The 21,818-nt window shown below is 37.0% G+C and overlaps 1 protein-coding gene across 3 annotated transcripts in view; it reads left to right on the top strand.

Annotated features, from left to right (window-relative positions):
- Window positions 1-3,412: 3,412 nt before the first annotated feature.
- The window catches only part of Galphao (G protein alpha o subunit), an 80,181-nt gene continuing 61,775 nt past the window's right edge, over window positions 3,413-21,818 (top strand). The window contains exon 1 of one of the 3 annotated variants that reach the window (XM_076828264.1): window positions 3,413-4,282. The gene's annotated coding sequence lies outside the window, so the exon portion shown is untranslated. Of the gene's footprint in view, window positions 4,420-4,754; window positions 4,867-21,818 lie in introns of those variants that run through there. The other 2 variants (XM_076828265.1, XM_076828266.1) reach the window with 2 other exon arrangements.

Below are 21,818 nucleotides of genomic sequence, written 5' to 3'. Positions count from 1 at the left end.
CCCTCGATGATCTGAAATTGAGGAAATTTAGTTTGAAGATATTTTAATTGTTATAAAAAAATAGCTTTATTTCTATTGGGTATATTTTATTTCTTGTCATTGTTTCACAGTGATTTTTAATGGGTTCTTTAATAATGGTTAGTGTAATTAATATTATTTTTAATTTTCTGTAGTTTTTGCTTTTTAACGCAGTTTTTGCTTTTAAAATGGAACTATGGCTTGGTAGTTTTAATAATTGTATAATGTAAGAGTTCTTCCATGGGTTGGTAGTTTTTTTGCAAAATAAAGATCACAAAATAATGGGATCCGTTTAATTTAGTTTTTTGGCATTTGGGGGTTGGTAGGCTTCTGCATAACTTGGCCCAATCATTTCAATATTTAGAATAAGGTTCACATATACTTGTCACATACAGAGGGTGGTCAAATTATTACACTCAAAAAATTTTCGTCAGAATCTGTGAAAGTCGTGGCTGTAATTAAAGTAAGAATACATAAATCTTATTATTTCTTCATTTATTGATTAGCTGCAACATCTGGCAACATTGTGAATAATTTTTCAATATATACACCTCATTTGTTTTTTAAAGGGCGGCGATGCAATTATTATGAATCAGACAGAACGAATAGAGAATATCAGCAGAGTATGGCACAACACCCTAAAACTGCAGGGAGTAGCCGCAGCATGCATTGAAAGCTTGCCACGCCGAATCCAGTCCGCCATAAAAGCTAAAGGCGGAGTCACCAAATATTGAGTAATTATTTTTCGTACAATATAGCCTTAAACCTACATAAATGTATTTAATTTGTATTTTTAAACACATACACTAGTATTGAAAAATAATATTATAATTTATTTCATCGCTTAAACTTATAAAATATAAACTTTTTCGTTTCAGTATAATATTTTCGCCATCCACTTATATTTTATTTAAGATGATCTCCCCAACAATATGCCTTGAAAAATTGAGTAAAATAGTATTGACTTATAACGAAAATAGTATTGACTTATGATAAATGAATTTGTCCATCTCAAAATCGTTTAGTTCATGGACTCACATTTGTCAGGATTTCTTTATTTGTACTCGCAAATTCTAATAATCAATTCTATTGGTAAGTTTAGTATTTACCTATAATTCTAAAACAGTTTATATTACGATTACCCCTGTCCATTGCATTCTTAGTTAAATAGTTATCGTTTTAACATAAACACTGTATTTACCGGGACATTAATAGGAAAGTAAAATCTCAGTTCGTAAGTACTTCCGAAAGCTCGTTCTGAACACTTCGTTTCCTCCAGTCAAAGTCCTTTCGGAACCATTATTCCCCTGTGTTTCCTCTACGAGTATAAACTTAGAACTAACGCAGCCGAGACAGCCCAAATAATTTATGGACTACCTGGGAATAATGCGGCGAGTGGAACAGCGCAGCACGAAAGATGCTTGAAAACCTTCAAGAATTGAACTGAAATTACGAATGGTATTTACGAAGTTTTTGAATTTTGTAAATAACATTCATATATATATATACCGAAAAATTATTAACATTATACTGCAATACGTCCATGCGATCCCTATTTATTACTATGTATAAGCACACTTTCTTGAACGTATAATAGGGTTCATGATACTTTGAAACAAATTTATGGTTATGCATAACAATAATAAATTTTGTAGAAGCAGTTACGGGAAGGATGAACCACTAAATGGAATCTGAGGGTGATTTTTCGTTGCTAGTCAGTTAATATTAATGCCTCGATCTAATAGTTTCCGCTCTCGCCGCAGAAGTGGCGCTGCGGAGCCGAGGGAGTCGACTCCGCCCACTTTCTGTTTGGGCATGCGCACTGAAGACCTCACTATTGTTCTTTATATACTCTTGGCTCCATCGATCCACGTGGAGATAAATGGTACTACTACTCCATTCGGTGAACTTACTATATCTCTTGCAGTAAGTAAAGACTTTAGGAAGAAAGGGAAGCAGGAAAAAAGTATTGGATACGTTCAAATTTTTTGGTGAGACACAGATTTTTCAATAGTAAATTGAAACTTAAAATTACCATTAAATTCTTTGGTGACGCTTTCGTGCAATCGTCCTTAGCAATATTATTTGTTCACTGATACAAGTTGTGTTTGTTAACGAACATTCGGTTCAAACCAATGCAATTTTTTCTCCAAATGTGGGAATAAGTTAAACGAGGAGTTCTTTTTTGTTTAGCATTCTGTGGATTATAATATTTTTCCCTCGGATTAATGTGTCAGGAAAGACGAAAAAAGGTTCGTATTGGAGTATGAATGGTAGAGGAAAATTAGTCTACATACAAACTTACTTAACGGACATTAAATATTTAAATTCGCAAAGTTTATCAAGATGAAACTATACCCTCGCGGAAGTTACACTCATGAAGAATTCGAGAGTTCCGCTATCGTAACTAGTATCGCGTTAAGTTCTGGATTCTATACTATGTAGAAACTACTGAATTAGTATTAGAGTTTCAGCTGACCCTGATGAAGGTAGAGTAGCTGCAATGCTGGTAAAACGTTAGTTGGGTGGATAATACGTTCCAAGGTAATTTACATCCAGCAGTTTCTCATTAACTCAATTTTAACTTTGCCTTTCGAAACATACTGCTTTTACAAATTTTTTTAATTATACCATACATTTTTCACACGTGATTGGTTACGCAAATAAATTCGACAAGCATTTTTATTTTGCAACTCGGAAGACGCTAATACTTTTTTTTCCTTTGGAAATATATCAAATATGATATATTAATTTTTTTTAAATTTTTCCAAATTCCTTTTTACAAGTGTCTCAAAGTCACGTTAAATTAAGGGTGGCAATATATAGTGCATGGCACAATTTTTGTAAGTCCAGCGAACAAAAAGTTTGATCTGAAATGTCAGGTCAACAAGTATAACCTATATGGAGAAGAAAGTACCCTCCCTTAAGCAACATACACATCTATTATTAAAATTAATTAATATCGAGCAGATAGGGCTCATAATTACAAGCCCAACTCAGTTTCAATAGCTTACAAACAGCCACCAACGAATGTTTTATAAATTTTATGATCGTCGCATATTTCGAAATGCGCAAACCTCCCGCAAAGATTCCATAATGTAACCCCCCGAATCCACGGTGCCGGGTCGTCCAACCTAGCGCCGCGAAAATATCCAGCATTTCGCGGGGCAACGGCGCCGCATAAGCGAGGCACGGTGCAGCCGTACGCTTGAATTTCAAATCCTCGAATTCCACTCGATCTTTCGGCCGGCTCTCGATTCTCGACTATCGAAGGGCCGGGCGGGCCGGGGAGGGGGTAATCCCGCGCGTGCGCGGGCCCCCGATCTCACGCCGCCGCTCTCCTCACGCGCCGTTCGTCCCGTAAAGCCGGCGGTGGTGGGGTCAGTCGGTGGATCGATCGACGTCCCGTCGAACCTCGCGGCCGTGAGCGCCGCTGCGGCTCTGGGGCGGGGCGAGAGGGCGCCTCAGTCGTGCACCGGAGCCCACCAGGGACGCGTCCAGCTTCTCGAAACGCTTCGAGTTGCTCGTTCGCTGGGATCTCTCTCTTTTCTCTCGATTCAAGCTTCCGTGCACCGCGACGGTCCTCCCGGGCGTAGAGCGGCATCGGCGTTCCCGCTGAACGAAAGCCTCGCCAGTTGATCGGCCAGTAACAGGGGGGGACAGAAAGAGAGAGAGGGAGAGAGAGAGAGAGAGAGGAAGGGAGAGAGCGAAACGTGATAGCTCTTCGCAAGTGTATTTTACATTCGCGATCGACAGGATCGCCGCCGCGCTTTCCGCCCACGTCATATCGGCGCGTCGGACACTTGAATCGCATATTCGCCGCGCTACGGGTCCGGTTCGGTTCGACGCACCGGGGCGATCAACCAGTGATCGGTTACACGGCACCGCTCCTCCCCTCCCCCGCCGCCTCCTCCCTCGCCCGCCCTCCCCCCCCCCACCCCCTCTCCCGTAGGCTCGTTTTTTCTAATTCCTTCGCGGCGAATCGTTTCCCTGTTCCCTCCGTACATCGCAGCCGGGGTTCGTTCGCCGGTCGTATCGATTCGGCTCGCAGAGGTGATACGGGCGTACGCGGTGCACAGATATACGCATCGCAACGCCGCGCATCAGTGGGGAACAAGTGAGATACACACGCGAGTTCGCCGTAGAGGTGCGTAGAGAAAGGGGTTCCCGGGAACTATCCACGGGGGATAGGCGTCTATGTGCGCGGCCGGAGGCACGGAGAGCTACCCTGGCACCTAGCGGACGACGCGGGGTGGCTTCACCAGTGAGTCTCAAGCTTTACGCCCTTCCTCTTGCCTCGGGGCCGTTTCCCTCCGGTTCGGCCTCCAGTCTCGCTTCTTCTCGGAACCTCGAAGGGGACAGGTCCACCGGCGCTATGCCCTCCACCCGAAACGGCTACTGGTACGCGCTCTTATTGATATTTAATTCGTAAAGCGGCAGCGGAACAGTGGCTCTCAACCTCGCTCCTGCTGCTCCCGGCACCGCGGTTTCGTGGTCGCTGCCCACCCACTTCCTCCCCCAACGAAAGGTATTGTCTAATTGCCATCGAGCACGGATATTAGGGGGGAGGTGGAGGAGGGGGTGGGGGTGGGACCGTCGGTCCATGGCGAAGCTTCGTGCGTTATTCGTGCGTTTTGAGGTTATCCGCTCGGGTTTTTTTCTCGGGGGCCAGGGAGGGGGCCGGGTGACGGACGGCGGTAGTTTCAACCCCTACAGGGTCTGCTCCGAGTCCACCCGTTCGGTTGATCATGAAAACGTTTCCTTCGAAGGGTTATCGACGAAGAAGTGCGACTCTCGATGACTTACAAGTGCCTTTTTTTTCAAGTGGCTCCGAATAAGGGAACCGAGGTACCTGTTAATATAGTAGCTGTAAATATGCGAGAGATAAAATACGTGCTTTGGGAGGGGTGGATTGTGATACTTGTTCGCGCTTATAGATTTCCAAGGCTACTTGGCTGACTGGATGATTTCACGCTTCCAGTCGGTTTAATGACTGTACAGAATTTTGGTGAAAATAATTTCTAGTAATAATACGGTAGAGGTGCGTTTTCGCTGCACATAACATAGGCGCAGAATCGTTTTATGGCAACGTCAGGTTAGTTAGAATTGTTAGAACAGATAAGACTTTATCGTTGGCCATCGTCGGTGCGAAAGCAAAGTCAATGCTGCGTATGTCAAAATGTTTTTTTTTTGAACATGTAAATCGGAATTCAAACGCGCGCACGTTTGAAATGTTTGAAAGAGAGTTTTGCGGATTACAATTTTGGGCAAAAATTATCGTTTCTATTTTATTATTTCTTGTACATGTATTCGATATTTTTGGAGAAAGAAATTACGATAATTATGTAAGTTAGAATATTGCTGTAACTTTAATTCTGAAATACCCTGTATAGTCAGCAAGCTGTAAAAAATATTTTACAATCAAAAATGCAAAGCCACCCTAGTGCACTGTTGCGAAGACCAAGTAATTCTGTATTTTTCATCAATTTTAATGTATCCCCCTCTTTTGTTTTCGAGTGGAGCATATTCTGTTTCTCAGAAGCTTTATATTATAGACTTTAATTATTTGAGTAATTTGACCAAGTGCAAATAATTTTTTAATACGGGCCAGTAAAAGTTCATGCTTTTTATTTTTTTGCAATAGTAAGCAGGTAATAAAATGCAGTAGCAACGGGATCCAGTGTATTCGAAATAGTCCCGAAACCTGATAGGGTCTGTTCCAAACCCAGTATGAGTGTTTCAGGAAAAATAGAAGAATTAGTTATAGGGATAATCGAACTTCAGTAGAATTGCTACTTTCCTTATTTATGCGTTTCTTTAATTTTAGAGAAAATAGTTTGTAACACTTTACGTGGCTCATTGCTTAATTGCCAGGCACTAATTTTGACATACACATGAAAATTATAGTGCCTGCTAATTTTTGAAAAATTAATGACAGCTAAATTACCGTTGAGCTACTGAAAATAATGGCTGTCACGAGCAATTATCTTTACTGTCTAGCTTTGTAGTGAAATTACATGTAAATTGGTCTGATTAACAGGTATACATGTATATACTCTGTATGCTCGTATACAGGGGGAGGCACTCGTAATTACCACCTTGATTTACGTCGATAGCATTGTGTCTAGAGAAACATGGTTGACATAATATCGACGAAAAAGCGATTGGTACAGTTGCATCTTTATTTTTTCATGTGATTCGATAGTACCATACAGTCTACTATTACCATTAATTAAATATAATATTTAATGAATTTGATGAAAAAGAAAAAATCTGTAACTTGTTTTAGTCGAACAGAAAATTACAATTATAAATAATTTTTAAGAGCTCTATTTTTCAACCTAAATTTACGATTCTTTATTTTTTGTTTATTTTTGTAAAAATTGCATACTCTAAAATTCTTCGATTCCTTTTGTTTTGAATCACCCTGTATATTATTGTAATAACTTTTTAAATGGTTTTCAGTAAGACGGCTGTGTTTCCCACGAGTTCTAAAAAAATCGATATTGGTTACCCAAAATATAATTAGGACTACTGGTGCAAAGTAAAATCGTACAATGCATAGCTCACTATTTTCAGTCTTCTAAGCAGCATTTTGCAATAATTAACGATCCTCTCGTAGTAAATGTGATTTTTGAAGTGTCGAAGATTTTCCCAACTCAAACCCCAGCGATTTTCAAAATTCGTAATTGCGAGTGCGCCGCTATTATTCGCCGAGCACAGTAGTACAGTTCCAAAGGCCTTCTATAGCCCACGAGATTTAAATTGATGTCAAATTGTGGTCCCTGAGATAATGGCTCTCAATCTACAGCCAGCGACCACACTCGAACCATGGAGAAAGCGGTAAAGCCTTTTTCACACGGGTCACTTCTGCGACGGTTTCGTCATATCCATTTTAAAATCGTAATTCCCCCCTCTATCTTCTTTCGCCCTTCGAAAAGCTAATTTACCCGAACAAAAAATACCAAAAAACTGTAAAAAAAATTTTGCCAATATTTTATCAAGATTCTTTCATCCCTCCTAAAATTTATCTTTCTCTTTCTGTTCGCCCCTGGAGTCGCCAATTTTTCTGAACGGAAGTGATGCGTACTATAAAATCGATTTCGCCGGAATCGAGTTCCTCTCATTCACTTCGGAATGAAATTTCCATTCTCCGGACTCTTTTTCGTCCCGCGGGGAAGTAAAATTTTTCCTCGGGACCGATATCCTTGAGCGCGGCACGGAGGGGGGGGGGGGGAAAGAAGATGCGATGTTACATCGCTCTTAAACGCCTGCCCTCGAGCCGAGGCCTCGTTCCCTTTTCGGAACTTCCGAAAGGACGCTTTTATGCGACAAATCGCCGGGCGAGATACGCGCTCCCTTTGAAACCACGAAAGAAAATATCGCCGGCAGCGACCACGGTCCCGGGAGTCGCCGCGATTTATTGTACAGGGTGGTCCTGGAGTAAATGCAACACCGCGGGCGATTCCTACAGCTAATTTTACGCGAGCCACGCTGTATCGACGTACAGTCCGCCGCGAAAGTCTGTGCGCGCCCACATGGGACTTAAATATTGGAAAAGATATGAGGAAATATATTTTTCATTCTGATGAAGATGATAAAAAATTCTGATTCTCAATACTTAAGCGGATAAAAATACTTTTCACGTTCATTTCGTCATTTTTTATTTTTCAGGGTGCAAAAAAAGCTGTGATCCGTAAAAAAATGCATCGCAAAATTGACCTTGACCTTGAAATTAAGGGTCCATTTTTTTTTATTATAGCGCGTTTGATTTACTGAAACGATTAAAAGTGTCGAAGGGTCTGTGTTCCAAAGAGTGTTGATACTTTTTATCCACCCAGTGAGTGGAACGCGTTAAAGTGAAAGAAAGTGGATACTGAATTTCGAGGTTAGGACCAATTTTGCGGCCATTTTTTAAATGGATCTCCAGCTATACAGGGGTGTACTATCGCCTGTGTGGACCATGGCATTTAACTTTTTTACACCCTGTATAATCGGTTAAAAAATAACGTTTCAGCAACCACTATTATCATTAGTGATAACACAGTATTTACGTGCGATGATGCACGTGACGGTAATATAATATATAGGGTGGTCCGTATGAAGTGTTACAAGCTGTTTTTTTCTCAGGAATTGTTAGGGGAGCGACAAAATTATTTTTCTGTATTTAACAATTCGGTGCGATAATGGACTAACCCTAGTTCTTGGTGAATGGAGACGTAGGCGAACTAAAAAATATGGTTTCAACAGCATTTTATGTTGCAGGCGTTGTTGCCGGTGCAGTCGTTATTTTGAGCTTCTGATACTTTTCGAAATGCTTCTTAATGAAGAGATAATTAATTTTCTATTTAATTTTAATAAGCTCTGATTGGAAGAGATGATTTCGGCACACTGGTTCGGTCTATTAAATAATTAAATAAAAGCTATTTTGCAATTTTGAGAATTTTTACCAAATTCCAACAAAAAAAAATACTGCGTATGCTGTTATACCATTTTTTTTCTTCTTTTAAACAAATATCACGTTCATTACTGGAACGTGCGACGTAACCGGCAAACCGACTCGTGCAAAATAGCTTTTATTTAATTATTTAATAGACCGAACCAATTATCTTTTCTAATTAGAACAATTTTCACGGTCGAAATTTAAATTGTATTATTTAATTTTAATAAGTGTTGCACACAGATGTCGCCACAAATTTTCAATGCTACAAGTGATTTTATTATGCAATATGGTTTTAAATTAAAAAAATATAATTTTTCTTATTTTATATGATTAGTACAGCCTATTGGGATACATAACCTCTGCTAAATGAATTTCGAAAAAAAATATGGGTCCGTTTTTGTTCTCAATGCCTCAACTCATGGAGGGCAAATCAATAAAATGAATTTGGTCTGCTTTTGAATGAACTATCGAGAAATGCAAATATTCTAGACTTCCTCCTCCCAATCTTGAAAATTTTAACATTTCTTGATAATTCATTAAAAAAGATATTACAATTGAATAGAGTAAATGTCTAAATCACGTGAGAGGTGGGTGCAATTAGCACGCTGTTGCAATACATAACCTAAAAACCAAAGACTAAACCTGAAACGAATTCAAAAATATAATGCAGAAGTTTTAAATTGAAATTTTTTTTTATTTTTATTTTATATGATTAGTACAGCCTATTGGGATACATAACCTCTGTTAAATCAATTTCGAAAAAAATGTGGGTCCGTTTTTGTTCTCAATGCCTCAACTCATGGAGGGCAAATCAATAAAATGAATTTGATCTGCTTTTGAATGAACTATCGAGAAATGCAAAGGTTCTAGAGTTCCTCCTCCCAATCTTGAAAATTTTAGCATTTCTTGATAATTCATTAAAAAAGATATTACAATTGAATAGACTAAATGTCTAAATCACGTGAGAGGTGGGTGCAATTAGGACGCTGTTGCAATACATAACCTAAAAACCAAAGACTAAACCTGAAACGAATTGAAAAATATAATGCAGAAATTACTGTTAGTGGGATGGAATAAACTTTCCTCCTAGATGCCACAAATTCATCTGATACAAACTTCATTTTAACCTCCAGGGTAGTCTCAAAGTACACCAGAAGTGAAACTCAGCTGAAGTCATCGCAGGATTAACGTCTTCACGTTTTTCTAATAGAATTACTGCTCCATATTTTGCTGACCTTTGAGGACACTTGCCCACTACAAGATAGGTCCTTTGCTGAGTGATATTGTTCGAATATTCGGTTTAAGCGGTCTTCGGATAATCGAGTTTCTGCTGTGTATTCAGTTAGTTCAGCTAGTTCTGTAAAAATTTACAAGAAAAAATAAAAGTAGTGCTTCAAAAAAAAAAAAAATAGCATACTTAAAAACAGAAAATGAGAATTTAACAGGCAAAACAATTATTAGAATATGCAGGCGTAGTCCTTATTTCTGAATTTTTTTATTTCCATCGTTACAGGTAGCAGGATATTTATAATTAGAAAGTCATAGGGATTTTGGATGACTGTATTCTAGGAATTAATTTCCTACCACACTTTTTCTTCAATATTTTTTAGTTTTCATTACCCCCATTTTCTCTCCATATTCTTTTTTATTTTTAAGTAACTGTCTCATCCTCCATGCTGTGGCACACAGTTACGAAGCCTCGCAATAAGGATTCATAAAAACGCGTCACAACAAAGATAATTAAAAATTTTAAACTTCCCTCACTTCGTTTCATCATTTTATTCCCCGTAATTTCAATTATGATACACGCGAAGCAGCAGTTTAGTTTGCCCACTTTAATGCTTGTTTGCGTTAATTGCCTTGTCGTCTGAGCCCAGACGTGGGCATTTTTTAAATAACTTTTGGAACATTATTTCCAGTGGCACGTTACTTTATAGATGAATAGACTCAAGCAGACTATTTTCTGGGATTCAATAATTAACCCGGCAGGAGGCGCACCCCATATTGTAACACAGGTTGTCGCTACCGGATCAAAAATACCCAAAGTTGAAACGTAAAAAAACCACGGTTTCAAAATATATTTTTTTTAACTTTGTAATTTTTATGTTAAAGTACAGTGTTTTAAGAATCAAACAAAATTTACGAAATATCTTAAAATCTTTATTAAACTTCCTTAAAAAATTGTAACAAAAACTGAAACAGTCTTCATATTTTCGCAACTAGCGCCTCTGTGGTAAGTTTTACGCACTAGCGCCTCCTGCCAAGTTAATAACCTATTTCGATAACAGGGTTAAATTTGGGGTATAGAATTTTTACTTTGCTGCTTACACTTTTTTCAATTATCATGGAATTTTCTACAATTCATTCTTATTAATTTATTGTCCCGAAATGTACAATAAATTCTTATTATTATTATTGGAAGCTTCTAACAGTGTATCTAGTATATTACACACTATTAATCACTATGTTCATAAGGAAACCGTGAACGATGGTGGGGCAACTTTATTAGCCACAAGGACGTGTCGATGGATTATTATAAAATAACAGTCCCCGTTCTACATTCATGCATGATTTAGTACATTTATTTATAACAATAAAGTGGTATTACGAGTAATACAGTAATAGGAATAAAATAATGAATATTGTAAGTAGGCAGAAGGTTTAAGTTTCTTTACCAAAAAAGGATACGTATGAATAAAAAAAATTTTAATACCTTGGTAAAGAATGTATTTTACGAATCTTTTGTTTTGATGGAATTTGTTCTATCAGCTTGACTGGAAAATACTGTCAACCTTTTTTGGCCAAAATTGAAGACGACTGCAAAAAGAAAGCAGCTCCGTAATTTGCTGAAATTGAGTTATAGGTAGCACTGAGGGTAAACAAAATTAACTGTGAGTTAACTTAAGGTGGAAACTGTTCTGTAGTTTCTGGCACAGATGTTGGCTATCGAGTAGACGAGCTTTGAGATAATTTCATGATTTAGTAAACATATTTCACTATAATTTTTCTGAAATTGTGGGGTTGATGGTTTTTAATATGTTTCCATGTACTAATATATAGATACATAGTTGTATAACATAGTAGTGATGTCTGATGTAATTATCTTCTATACAATTAGGTGCAAAATGAGCAGCTCGAAATTTTGAAAATTTCTCTTGCTACAGAGAAAAGATATTTTTTTATTAGTTCTCCAAAAATGAATACATTTGGAGTGCCCTTCTCGCTGTAAAGGCTTCAATCACCAATTCCTTTTTGTTACTTATTTTCTTGTAGAATAACCGCCTTATTTTATTCACTTTGGTAATTCTTTGTGAATTATTTGTACAAAAACGGTTCGACGAATTAATTTGAGGTTTGGCTGACTGTTATATTGTACCTTGAACTATTGCTATGAATTTTTGTGTGACAGTGAAAGAGAACAGAGTAGATACAGAGAGGGCAGTTGAAAAATAATCGGGTGGTCCTGGCGTTGATGGAAAGTACTGTGGGTTATTTGAAACACAAAATGGAAAAGAGAGTCTAAATCTATATGAATGTGGTTGTCTGTGGTAGTAAATTTACTGCCATATCTGTTTCAGACTCAAATCAGGACTTCATATTCTTCAAAAGGCTGCCATTTTAATTTTTTTTTTCATGCATCTACTACCACAGATAGCCATTAATTTTCAACGCTCCCTCTGTATCTGCCACGTTTTTTTCACTGTCACACAAAAATTCAGAACAATACCTAAAGATACAATAAAACAGCCTGCCAAACCACAAATTAATTGGTCGAATCGTTTTTGTGCAAAAAATTCACAAAGAATTACCTATTTTTCGGCCCAGCAAGGCGCAATCCCCCCCTAAGAAGTAAATTATCTTGAATAATACTAATTTGACACTTAACCACGAAAAATGATATTCGACAAAAGTTCCTCATCAATCTGACACAAATCTACCCAAAAATCTATCTTTCATCACAATCCTTGCATCAGCGCCAAACGGCCAAACCCATCACTAAAAATACTTTTTTTAATCATCACTACCAACGTTAGCCTTGAATATTAAATCAGTCTGGCTCAGATCGGTGGGTAGAAAGTAAATCTACAACTTCCATGGAAGCATAAACCATCCAGTTGCACCAGAAAGAAACCGTTAAAGCGCAATTAAAAAATGGCCCACGCGTACCGAGCTTCTTAACTCTACCACGGTCTCCGGGTCATTTTTGACCCAGTCGCGTTTTCATTTCTTTGCTACCAATATGCTCGCCGGGTCTATTTTGACCCAGCAGAAGGTTCACTTCTTTAGAAACTCTGTCGATTCTGGAAAAAAAGCATAAAGAAGCTTTAAGCTCGTCGAAAGTGTCGATAAAGTAACGTTTCTAATTACGAATAGCAATTTATCAATTCAGAGTTCGTTTACACGGCCGATAACATTTTGCGGCGTCCGAGCAATTTGCTTGCTGCGCCAGTGGAAGCGGGCAACTTCAGGCTTGAAGATCGTGGCTTCCTCCCGACCCGAGGAATTATTCGTGACTCGTGAACGTTCACCTCAGCCGAGCGCGGGATCTCGCTTCTTTTTCCGGCGCGGAATATTCTTTTTTAAGCGTCTTTCTAAAAACGAGGCATGGCGGCTCGATCAGTTTGACGTTTTAAATTTAGGCGTGCAAGGTAGGCGATTATGTGAAAATCTTATGATGTTATTAACTCCAGGGGCTTTAAATAGTCCTACTGAAAATCACTTCGAATCATACGACGATTGGGATTTAACAGGGTACAGTTAAAAATGATGAATAAATAAAGAAAAATAATTTTTTTTTACCAAAAAGAATGGGACTTTCCGTGGACATTTTGAGCTAATCAGATTTTTTGGGGGGAGGTCTGTGTGCATAAATAATAAGTCAAATATAAGTCCCCCGAGCGTGATGTGTTGCAGATGAAGTGGGTGGAAAAATGTGTATTATTATAATGAGATAAACACATTTATTTATTTTTTTGGAAAGTACCTACTCGAGTGATTTCGATAATTTTTTTTTTAAATCTTTTTAGAAGTGAAGTGATTACAATTTGATCGTTCCATTCAAAATAATGTGGACAATGGTTTTAGTTCGGAGCACTTAAAGTATTAAAATTCAGAATAAAAAAAAAAATATATATATATATATATATATATATATATATATATATATATATATATATATAGCAAATATGAGGAAAATGTAACAAATTTTTTTTTAGAATAGTTACTCAAGAAACATAAGTAATTTTACTCTTGTTTGCGATTGTATATTCCTCCTTAATTGGATCATGTCTTTGATTTAAATCGTGTCACATCTCTGCTTTTAAGTTTTCTGTGGTTGATTTTTGGTTGTGTACAGGGTGTTTGTAAATTGTTTCTCAAACTTTGTTTGCGTTCGCTGATAATTATATTGACAGAAACGTGTTATGCAAACATAGGTACAGTCCGCGACAAAAAGTAGCACACTACCTAACCTCAATGTTTTCATAATTTTGCTCGTAATAAATTTAGCCACTTATGATCTTTAACGAATTTTTTTATGCAGTACTTACAATGTATTGCTATAAAAAATTAAAAGAAAAGTCGTGTCATTTCAGCACATAACAAAATAACCGAAAATCGGTGCGACAAAAGAGTAGCACATAATTCAGAAATTGTTATAAATATATATATATATAACTGTTATAAAAATGTCTGTGAAAACTTATTTTTAAAATTTTCTGCATCCTCCTTTGCTCTGTAAAACTTCCATTATACGTTTTGGAAGTGGTTTGTATATGTTTTTATATATTTATGTTGGATTTCAGCTCATTTCTGCTCAACATTGAATTTCAAGTCTTTAACTCTGTCAAACTGCTTTACACTATTTTTTCGATTTTTGAAAATTATTTCTGTTAATAGTAAATTGAATAATAATAAAATTTAGTAAAAGTATAATTATTATATATATATATTAATATTTCTGTACGAAATTTTTACTTAAAATAATTGTTTGTCCATTTCTGCCCCGAGGAGATATTTTTGGCACCGCAAAACCACTTTCGTGACGTACCTTGCTTTGTTCAGCAGCAGCTACACGTCGAACAGCATCAACTATCATAATTTGTTGGGGAGAATATTCTTTAAAGTGCAAGCTTTCAAGTGTATATTACAATTTTTGTTTAATTCACAAGGGAACACCGCGATTCCTGACTCACCGATTGGAACGCAACTATGTAGGTTTTTAGAGTGACTCAAAACAAGAACAACAGTGTCTTTCATTTGAGCCCTATCGCCATTAAAGGGCGTGAAAACTAACCTCAAAGTCAAATTAGCACTTCCACTTTTTCACGTATAACTCTCAAAGTACAACAGACAGAAAAAAATGTTTCAAACAAAAGTTTAATGGTGCAATAAGTGCTACAAACTTCCATTAACAAAATTTTGAAAAGAGTTTTTTTCGACAGTTATATATTTTTTTTTAACTCTTTTCAAAATTTTGTTAATGGAAGTTTGTAGCGCTTATTGCACCATTAAACTTTTGTATCAAACTTTTTTTTCTGTCTGTTGTACTTTGAGAGTTATACGCGAAAAAGTGTAAGTGCCAATTTGACTTTGAGGTTAGTTTTCACCTCCTTAAAGGGCGATAGGGGGCCGTCGTTCTTGCTTTGAGTCACTCTAAAAACCAATAAAGTTGCGTTCCAATCGGTAAGTCCGGGTTCGCGGTGTTCCCTTGTAAGTTACTTATAGATAAAAAAAAAAATCATAAAAAGTCTCCTGTTTTCACGGTAACCCCTTAAATCAATATATAACAATCAGTCTGTAACATTTACTTCGGTCTTTTTGCGGTAACAGCTCCACAATAAGATAATCATACAAGGACCCCAGAAACACAAAACTATTATGAGGAATTAAGAATATAAATAGCGGACTGAGAATATTCGACACCTAACTTGAATTGAAAGAAACGTGGGCTAATTCGAGGGGGCGTTGGCGTGGCGGTCGAGATCAAAATCACGCTTACGTGACAGGGGCAGTTAGTGTTAAGAAACCCGGAGTCAGTGGGAATAACGTAACGTGGTTCTCGTTTTCTGCGAGCAGACATCGCGGCTCTTCTCAGCCTCCAAGTACGTGCTTCATATCAAAAGCTCGCGGCAAGATAGGCCGTTCCTTATCTCCGTCCCGCGTGAAACACGTTCGCCGACCGGCCAGAAGAAATCGTGAATAGCTTTATTAATATTCGCCGAGCGCCTCGGCCGTCACGCGCTTTCATTCCATTTGGCCGTTAATTGGGGTCGTTAACGAGCAAGTCTCGAACGTTTCGCCTTGGAATTTGCCATTTTTTTAATCGAGCAAAGGCCCCTCGTGGCTTGGAGGTAATTTGACAGCCGATTTTATTTATTCATTTAGCAAATGAACGGGACAAAGTGCCTTTAGTGTACAAAATTATACGACGGAATACTATGTACATACAATTGGTGATTGGCCTTGATGAGAAACGGTGGACGCAATTAATTTGCGGATCGACGCTGGTGGGAGTATTCGAGTTTAATTAATTGTAGATTATTTGGATAATTATTGGACAGCTAATTGCCGATGGAACTGGAAATTGTTTGTTGGGTAAAAATAGTTGGGGTCGGTGAAGGGATGAGGGGGAATTTTTTAAAGTTTGATATCTGACGTTTCTATGTTTGGGCGAAATAATTTCAAGTCAGTTAGGTCTATATCAAATTTCATTTAAGAAGGAACCTGCCGACTGACGAGTTTAGACCGGTTCTGCGCAGGTTGGCGCTCATTGGTGCCGGGAGAGGCCACTATTGGCTGTACCCCCACCAACGCTTCTTCGGAGCCAATGAGCTCCTATGCTATCCAATTCTACATGCGCGAAACGGGTTCGTTCTTAAATGGCAGGGAGATTATTTCGATTTGAACTTTATTTTGGTATATTTTCTATGAACGTAGGTTTAATGCAGGAAGCACAGTTTTATTTATTTAGGATATATTTCAAAATAGGGACTTGTATACGAATTTTGTTTTCTGCTTCATTGTAGTAACTAATGACGAATTCAACATGGAAGAGTTTTTGATTTATTAATTTCAAAATTACTTTTCAAATTGACTTGTACCGTATACGTATAAACTTTACAGGGGTTGTTAAATTCAAAACTACCTTTCAAATTGACTTGTACCGTATACATATAAAGTTTATATGTATATGTATTCTTTATAATATAAAGTTTGTAATAAAAGCTCTGCAGGCTTCCTTCTGAATCATATTAATAATTGAGAAATTTAAAAATAATGAAATTATAAAAGTAATTTTTAAAAACCTTATTAACACCGCATTGTAGGGGTTGTTAATTTCAAAAGTACTTTTCAAATTCACTTGTATTGTATACATATAAACTTTTACATTTATAAAGTTTATATGTATACGGTACAAGTCAATTTGAAAAGTAGTTTTATATGTAAAAGTTTATATGTATACGGTACAAGTCAATTTGAAAAGTAGTTTTATATGTAAAAGTTTATATGTATACGGTACAAGTGAATTTGAAAAGTAGTTTTATATGTAAAGTTTATATGTATACGGTACAAGTAAATTTGAAAAGTAGTTTTGAAATTAACAACCCCTACAATGTGGTGTTAATAAGGTTTTTAAAAATTACTTTTATAATTTCATTTTTTTAAATTTCTCAATTTCTCTAAAAGGATACACTTTCTCATAATTTTGAGCATTATTCGCGATATTTGAAAATAATAACACAGGATATTATTATATCCTTGTTTATTGGGCTTTTTGTATTTCATTCTTTCCAAACTCGATAAATAACTCGAGCACCCCAACACTAAAGAAAAGCCCATTCCACCATTTTAAATACTCAATATTCTACTCACCAATGTGAGAGAACGATAAGAAAAAGTATTACACGATATCATAAATGGCAGTGTAATATTTAATATGTTACTAATAGCTCAAAATAGTGCCCGAAGATGACTAGAGGAATGAACTTATTACTGTTATCAGCTGAGTACACAAAGTACCAATCATTTGCAATAACAGACATTAGACATCGAAACTTGTAGAGCAAACGACACGTTTGGCGTTAACTGTTTACAAATTACATCACTACGTGCAATAAAGTTTTTAATTTGTTCAGTGTCATTTAAATGGTAATTTAATGCCCCTTACGTGAGGCACCGAGAGCAAAAACGGACTAACCCACATTTTTTTGCGAAACTGAGTTAGCAGCAATAATGTATTCCAATTATATAAAGCAGGGAAAATTAATTTTTTTCAGTGTGGGTTAGTCCGTTTTTGCTCCGACTGTCCCATTTGTGAACCCATTCATTTTATATAATTATGTACATACTTCACGCATTGCTCGAAAGTTTAGGATCAGGCATCATTTTATATTCGTCATTTAACTTACCGTAAATTGCCCACTTTTCGGAGAAACTTTATTTTATTTTATTCTGAAGTAATTAGAACATATGGTGCTTTGTAATCGATAGCAATAATTTCTCCAAGGTCAAACGAAAAAAAAAAAAAAATAGCGAATTCAAGTATATGGTAATTTTTCAGGCAGTGTAAAAAAAGTGGGCAAAGTCACCCCAGTTTTGCGGTACCGGTGAAAATAGTTCAACTCTGATATGATTTTATACAGAGTGTCCCAACACGATAGAACTCTCAGTTAATTCTCAATATAAATATTCATTCGGAAATCCTTCCTTAGGAAATTATTGCTAAAAAATTTTTGCCCTTATGTACAGGTACCTTGAAAGGTGTACGCATACAGTGACTTACACATTTATTTACAAAAGTCTTATTAACTTCTTAACGTCACACTAAACGTTAGAAAAACGTTAAAATACTACAATATTTTTTTACGTTTCCATTTTACTAAGAATACAGAATATAGGGTTAAAAAAAATTATAAACTGGGGTGAGACAGTTTTTCGAAAAGAGCGTTCATTTTTTTATTCTACCGAACTGCGTAATGTTACGGAGATTGGTGTTAAGGGGTTTAAGGGGGGTTTGCGTCTTGGGCCGAAAAATAGGTAATTCATTGTGAACTTTTTCTATAAAAATGGTTCGAGAAATTAATTTGAGGTTTGGCAGGCTGTTTTATTGTATCTTGAATTTTACGGTAATAAATCTACTACCACCGATAGCCACATTCATATAGATTAAGAATCTCTTTTCTTTTTTGTGTGTTCGGATAAACCTTACAGTACTTTTCGTCAACGCCAGGACCACCCAATTATTTTTCAACGCCCTTTTTGTATCCGCCATATTTTTTTCATTGTCACACAAAAATTCAGAACAATAGTTCAAGATACAATAAACCAGTCTGCCAAATCTCAAATTAATTTGTCGAACCGTTTTTGTAGAAAAAATTCACAAAGAATTACCTATTCTTCGGCCCAACAAGGCCCTCCCCTCCCATGTATGCAGTGGTCAGGCCCGGAGTAAAGGAGCCGCAGCCCCGGGCCCCACTTCCCAGGGGGAGCCCCGTTCGAAGCCTTCAGTTCTAAGCGATTAGCTCTGTCTTCATTGGAAATGTTGTATCAAATAAATTATCTACGATTTTCACACATTCCAATTTTATTTTAGAATTTCATTGTTTAAACCTCCTTTATGATATCGATTTAAAGTTTTACAATTGAATATCCCATTTGAATTATACGAGAATTTAAACTCGTTGTTGTTTAAATTTTTTTATCCCCCCTCCTGCGCTTTTCAATCGCGGAGGCCCTGGAAGGTTTAATTGCCACGGGCCCCAAAAATCTTAATCCGCGCCTGGAAGTGATGTCAATCTTTCACAAATGATTATTCTTAATTCATGTGAAACTGTGAGTCACTGTATTTTGGTTTCTTGTATCTACGTAATTATGTATTTTTTACCATTTTTTACCATCGTTAATTACCAAAATCCAGGGATTATTTCTCAGTAATACACATCTTCTAAGTATTTTAGAACTTACCAATTCCGCGTGAAATTTCTTTAAAAATGAACTTTCCTCGAACAACTCACATTTATTCTAATTTCAGTCAATTTCAGTGGATAACATGTGCGCATTAGTCCAGATTCGCCAATAAGTTCCCCCCAAATGGTCAGCAGTTGGACTTTCTTTTAACCGCATGCGTTGAAACAGTACTATGCACATTTATAAATATATTAGGTACTTATATTTATACATCTGAAACCCAATTCAACTTTTTTGACTGTCGTTTTGTGTTTCGAATAAATATACCAAATTAGAAAATAAAATAATGAGTCAATTTCTGAACTATTGAGAATTTCTTGAATTAAGCATGCGCAAATGAAAAGGTGGATGAAAACTCGCGGAGAGGGGAGTATTAAAGATAATTTTATTCTCAAGAAATTGGTATAATATTTTTGTCGGTTAGTGTTCCAATTATTAGAATATAATTTGAATTACGAAAAGCTCAATTTACCCTCGCGTACTAAATTGTGCAACCTTGAAGTTATGCCCACGTACTATAGAACAGCTTCTATGCCTGGTTACGGCGGCAATATTTTCGAATATTCGACCGGAAGCGGATTATTAAATACTAATTATTTCCGCATTGTTATGCACACAATACTGCGTTACGTTAGCAACCGTCAGCGATTCACAGGCATGCGATTCATAAAAGCACCTAAAATTAATTTCGTCAATGATAACACGCCGCTGCCATTGGCATCGGAATTATCTGTGTTTTCACAGCTTTTAAAAATACACGTTATCGAGTACAGCTGTTTCATTAATGAAATCATGGACCGGAAACCTTCTTTCCGATAACGGCAAGCGTTGCAAAAATTCGAAGCTTTCTGTGCCGTCGTGAATTGTTCAAAGTGACACGAAGGTTTTTCTAAAAAATTATTAGGGACAAACGCAACATTTTTATTTCACACGCTTCGACTCGCGAAAGAAACGCGGAGAATGTATTATTGCAAAAAGGGGGTTAAACGGGGCATATATGAATTTATTTTATCAATATTATACACTGGGCGTCAAAACAGCTTCTCTTCGGAAACTTGGCAACGTCGCATGTCACTAGAACCGCTGAGTTACGCCTAGTGACATGCAACGTTGCCAAATTTCCGAGGGGAAACCGGTTTCGACGCCTAGTGTACAATTTTTATACTATTTGTGTTCGCCAACAGGTGTCAGAATTTTTAAGTGGTGATTCTACGTGAAAAAGTAAGTTGAAAATATATGGAATAGAGGAAATTTAGTGACTTTGGAGGACTTATTGTTGTAGCTCGTTGAATTCATCTTTAAAGCCGCTATCGGGTACCGAAAAATAAAATATACTATACTTCCCATGGTGTCCGTGATTTCGGTTATTCTGCTCATCTGAAATGAAAAGTCCAAAATGATTCTTAATTAGGAAGAGTTTGGCTATAGCCAGTAGCGGAATGAATTCCAAATAATTTTTTTTTCTTACTTTTTTAGCCAGCGAAAGATACGAAAAAACTTGAAAAAATTGACAATCAAACTTCAAGGTGCCGCCATTTTTATAATCGTCGATTTTTTCCTTTCATTCCGCTACCGGCTATAGCCAAACTCGTCCTAATTCAAAATCATTTTGCCTTTTCTATTTCAGACGAGCAGAATAGCCGGAATCACGCCAACCATGGGAAGACTTTCTTTTTAGCGAATGCATGGCCACAAATTTTAATTATTTCTCTCTAACAAAATTCGTAAGCACTACTGAAGCATGGATGACTATATGAACCAAATTGCGACGGAAAGGGTTCCATAGATGGTTTATAAAAAATACCACAGATTCTGCAAGAAAATGCGCGACTTACACTAAAATGCCCCCTTAAAAACACAAAGTGGGCCCTCGTATCTCAGTAATCCCTGCCAACGAAATAAAACTACTGTTACCATACGCCGGGCACACAGAACTGCAACTTTTGTAGAAAACATTTTTATGGAATTTATTCATATACTATAGCAGAAGTATTTTAGGTGATAAACTTAGCTGAAACACCCTATACATATATTCCTCTCAAACAACTACATAGTCCCAAGCACATTGACTGTAACACCTGATTTTATATCGCTCTATCTTACCATCAAACGTATATCCCCAAAGTACCGGTTTTCCCCTAGAAAATAACTAGCCAGCTTCCTAACCTCTAAAGGTAGGTCTAACGCGGCTGAACTTCAAACTCGATTTTCTCCAAAACGAAGCGCAATATCAAAAAATTGTACTCTTTCTTCTCGACTTATTTGCTCGTTATAAATAAAAAAGCAAGAGTAACTTTTTTCAATATCGCGCTTCATTTGCGAGAAAATCGAGTTCGAATCCTTAGGAGCATCCTGCAGGGACCAATCCGCTTGCCCGAGGCGCGTCAGC

The sequence above is a fragment of the Andrena cerasifolii genome, chromosome 15, assembly GCF_050908995.1.
Source record: "Andrena cerasifolii isolate SP2316 chromosome 15, iyAndCera1_principal, whole genome shotgun sequence".
Classification (NCBI taxonomy): domain Eukaryota; kingdom Metazoa; phylum Arthropoda; class Insecta; order Hymenoptera; family Andrenidae; genus Andrena; species Andrena cerasifolii.
This window is presented reverse-complemented; position numbering and strand designations above follow the sequence as displayed.